This window comes from Ornithodoros turicata, chromosome 8 (genome assembly GCF_037126465.1).
Source record: "Ornithodoros turicata isolate Travis chromosome 8, ASM3712646v1, whole genome shotgun sequence".
Taxonomy (NCBI): Eukaryota; Metazoa; Arthropoda; class Arachnida; order Ixodida; family Argasidae; genus Ornithodoros; species Ornithodoros turicata.
Genome location: NC_088208.1, coordinates 321,169 through 325,697, shown reverse-complemented (window position 1 = coordinate 325,697; position 4,529 = coordinate 321,169). Strand labels below are relative to the sequence as shown.

Genomic DNA, 4,529 nt, shown 5'->3' with positions numbered 1-4,529 from the left:
CCTTCTATGTTGTTCCAGCCTCAGAACATCAGTTCTGTCATGTTCAACATTTGCCGCTTGCGTCGATCCCTGTCGTATGAATGTGTGTATGAGTGTGCAAAAAATGTCAGAGTGAAAGGAAGATGAGTGAGAGACAGTGACTGGCTTGTCCTTTCAGATGACGCACCCTGGAAGTCGCTGAGAAGGCGTGTTAGCTTAGCTCAATTGGTAGAGCTCTGGACCGGTAATCCAGAAGATGTGAATTCGTGTCCTACACCTGGCTAACCTTTTCAGTGACTTTCATCTTTCATCGTTAATTTCTAAGGCAACTTGAGGCCTTGTATGTGATTGTCCCTTCTATGTTGTTCCAGCCTCAGAACATCAGTTCTCTCATGCTCAACATTTGCCGCTTGCGTCGATCCCTGTCGTATGAATGTGTGTATGAGTGTGCAAAAAATGTAAGAGTGAAAGGAAGATGAGTGAGAGACAGTGACTGGCTTGTCCCTTCAGATGACGCACCCTGGAAGTCACTGAGAAGGCGTGTTAGCTTAGCTCAATTGGTAGAGCTCTGGACCGGTAATCCAGAAGATGTGGATTCGTGTCCTACAGCTGGCTAACATTTTCAGTGACTTTCATCTTTCATCGTTAATTTCTAAAGCAACTTGAGGCCTTGTATGTGATTGTCCCTTCTATGTTGTTCCAGCCTTAGAACATCAGTTCTCTCATGTTCAACATTTGCCGCTTGCGTTGATCCCTGTCGTATGAATTTGTGTATGAGTGTGCAAAAAATGTAAGAGTGAAAGGAAGATGAGTGAGAGACAGTGACTGGCTTGTCCCTTCAGATGACGCACCCTGGAAGTCGCTGAGAAGGCGTGTTAGCTTAGCTCAATTGGTAGAGCCCTGGACCGCTAATCCAGAAGATGTGGATTCGAGTCCTACAGCTGGCTAACCTTTTCAGTGACTTTCATCTTTCATCGTTAATTTCTAAGGCAACTTGAGGCCTTGTATGTGATTGTCCCTTCTATGTTGTTCCAGCCTCAGAACATCAGTTCTCTCATGTTCAACATTTGCCGCTTGCGTCGATCCCTGTCGTATGAATGTGTGTATGAGTGTGCAGAAAATGTCAGAGTGAAAGGAAGATGAGTGAGAGACAGTGACTGGCTTGTCCCTTCAGATGACGCACCCTGGAAGTCGCTGAGAAGGCGTGTTAGCTTAGCTCAATTGGTAGAGCTCTGGACCGGTAATCCAGAAGATGTGAATTCGTGTCCTACAGCTGGCTAACCTTTTCAGTGACTTTCATCTTTCATCGTTAATTTCTAAGGCAACTTGAGGCCTTGTATGTGATTGTCCCTTCTATGTTGTTCCAGCCTCAGAACATCAGTTCTCTCATGTTCAACATTTGCCGCTTGCGTCGATCCCTGTCGTATGAATGTGTGTATGAGTGTGCAAAAAATGTCAGAGTGAAAGGAAGATGAGTGAGAGACAGTGACTGGCTTGTCCCTTCAGATGACGCACCCTGGAAGTCGCTGAGAAGGCGTGTTAGCTTAGCTCAATTGGTAGAGCCCTGGACCGCTAATCCAGAAGATGTGGATTCGAGTCCTACAGCTGGCTAACCTTTTCAGTGACTTTCATCTTTCATCGTTAATTTCTAAGGCAACTTGAGGCCTTGTATGTGATTGTCCCTTCTATGTTGTTCCAGCCTCAGAACATCAGTTCTGTCATGTTCAACATTTGCCGCTTGCGTCGATCCCTGTCGTATGAATGTGTGTATGAGTGTGCAAAAAATGTCAGAGTGAAAGGAAGATGAGTGAGAGACAGTGACTGGCTTGTCCTTTCAGATGACGCACCCTGGAAGTCGCTGAGAAGGCGTGTTAGCTTAGCTCAATTGGTAGAGCTCTGGACCGGTAATCCAGAAGATGTGGATTCGTGTCCTACAGCTGGCTAACCTTTTCAGTGACTTTCATCTTTCATCGTTAATTTCTAAGGCAACTTGAGGCCTTGTATGTGATTGTCCCTTCTATGTTGTTCCAGCCTCAGAACATCAGTTCTCTCATGTTCAACATTTGCCGCTTGCGTCGATCCCTGTCGTATGAATGTGTGTATGAGTGTCCAAAAAATGTAAGAGTGAAAGGAATATGAGTGAAGTAGTATATTATCAGCTCAACTGGCCCACAACTCACACAGTGGCCTGGACGCCATTAATGAGCAACCCACAGTAATTAGGATAATTCAGGGAGTAATTACACTAATTGGGGAGCATCTAGGACGTGTCCAGACCACTGTGTGAGTTGTGGGCTAGTTGAGCTGCTAAAAATAAAAAAAATACGTAGAAAATAAAATGAAAAGATAGAAATAGAGTGGAGAGAAACAATTTATTCGAAAATCAACGATGCCACGGCGAAGAAACGGCTCCGGGGTGACCAGCGCTTGTTGACGTCGGGTAGTTGCAGAGATCGACGACAGGTGGCCACTTAGTTGCAAGGCATCACACCAGATGGCGCCACCATCATAGCTCTAGAGGAGAAAGACAGAACAAGATACTAGCGGCAGGTAAAAATTGCAGCACTGCTAAACAAGTCTAGGCATGCGAGAGAAAAGGTCTAACCGCTACTGCTAAAACAGCACGGAGAAAACAGTACACATCGGGGAAAAAGGCTTACGGGGACGATCGCTTAGGCCTAACCTCAACGTCACAACACTATGCAGCTAACACAAGGCGGGAACCACTGGGTACACGTCGCTAAACATGCGCCAACACGAACAAAAGGCTTGCTCACCGCAGAACAAGTCTAAACATGCGAGAAAAGGCTTAACACGAGCGCGGTCAAATCACTCGTTGGTCACCGCTAAACACGGCAAACATACGAGGAAAAAGGCTTACGGGGGCGATCGCTTAGGCCTAACCTCAACACTACTCAGCTAACACAAGGCGGGAACCACTGGGCACACATCGCTAAACATGCGTCAACAGGCTTGGACACCACAAAACAAGTCTAAACAGGCGAGAAAAGGCTTAACACGAGCGCGGTCAAATCACTCGTTGGTCACCGCTAAACACGGCAAACATACGAGGAAAAAGGCTTACGGGGGCGATCGCTTAGGCCTAACCTCAACACTACGCAGCTAACACAAGGCGGGAACCACTGGGCACACATCGCTAAACATGCGTCAACAGGCTTGGACACCACAAAACAAATCTAAACAGGCGAGAATATGGCTTAACACGAGCGCGGTCAAATCACTCGTTGGTCACCGCTAAACACGGCAAACATACGAGAAAAGGAGCGCGTCAAATCACTCACCTTTTCCCCCGCGGCAACTTCCAGGCAGAAACTGAGCGAGCGCGGGGAACACACGTCTGCTCTGTACGTCAGCCAGCCAGAAACTGAGCGAGCGCGGGGAGCGCACGTCCGTCGTCCGTGACAGCCCGAGAGAAACTGAGTGAGGCCAGGCTCCCACAGCTCCCCATAGAGCCCATAGTTTGAGATAATTCAGGCAACACTGGACATGCAACCAATGAAAATCAACTATGATGCCTACCTTTCGGCCAATCAGGAGTCTCTCAGTTTGGCTCGCCTTTCGGCCCGGTACTGGCCAGTACTGGCTACCATCGGCTTTTACTTTTACTGGTTTTCATGCCCGACGCTTGTTATTCCGTATTCCAGAACAACTAGGCAAATTTTTGACAAAATACACATTTATTTGAAACATCGTACTGATTCAATAATCTGACACAAATATTCACCGTGCCTACAGAGTCCAAATCGTTGCGTTCGTTGACCAAGTTCGAACACGAAAACACACACACACACTACTCCCAGAAGTAAACGACGATCACAGGAGTGCACGCGATTTCACGGTTAGCTTCTCCTTTCGTTGGCTGCAGTACGAAGGTTTCAACGAAGCGGGCAATGCTTGTCGCACGGACACCGAATCCTGTCTCCATTGTGACTGCATTTGAAAATGCGACGGCGCTCACAAGTGTTCCTCAGGCGTGAGCTGCATTCCAGTTCTGAACTCGAGAGACTGTTCGTACGTAGGATACTTGTGTTGGGAAACATCACAACATGCGCTGAGTCACTTTGACACACGAACAAATCTGGGACTTCTCTTGCCATCAACAATGCCATCATACCGTGGTGCCAACTGACATCGTCGAGACGCGAGACGCCGCTGCCACTTCTCTCCCTTCTCTTCTCGTAACTGCCGGCCAGACAGGCAGCCCACGAAAGAATGCTCTTTTGAAACTTTGCCAACCAATAACGGAGCGCGCAATGTCCTTCGGCCAATGGGTATCAACTATGATGCCTGACGGAGTAATACCACGTGTTTATGACGTGCAAACATTTTTTTAGAGCTGCGAAGAGGGGGAGTTGTGGGGGCCTGGTGAGGCGACGCGCAGCGGCAGCTATGGATGCGCGCGCGCCCTCTGCTCCACCCGTCCGCGCATGCGCGCGCGCGCGCTCCTAGCTCCCTCTGCACCGCCCGCGGGTATTTTCGGTTTCGGCTCTCCGCTGCGCGCGCGCGCGCTCCTAGCGGCGACGGGTGGC

General features: G+C 48.6%; 1 long non-coding RNA gene across 1 annotated transcript; it reads right to left on the bottom strand.

Moving 5' to 3' along the window:
• Positions 1–2,332: 2,332 nt before the first annotated feature.
• On the bottom strand, positions 2,333–3,392 carry LOC135365812 (uncharacterized). Its single transcript, XR_010413929.1, has 2 exons — positions 3,282–3,392; positions 2,333–2,493 (listed from the first exon to the last, which is right to left on the bottom strand). It is a non-coding gene; the product is annotated as an uncharacterized LOC135365812 (long non-coding RNA).
• Between the last annotated feature and the right edge of the window lie 1,137 nt (positions 3,393–4,529).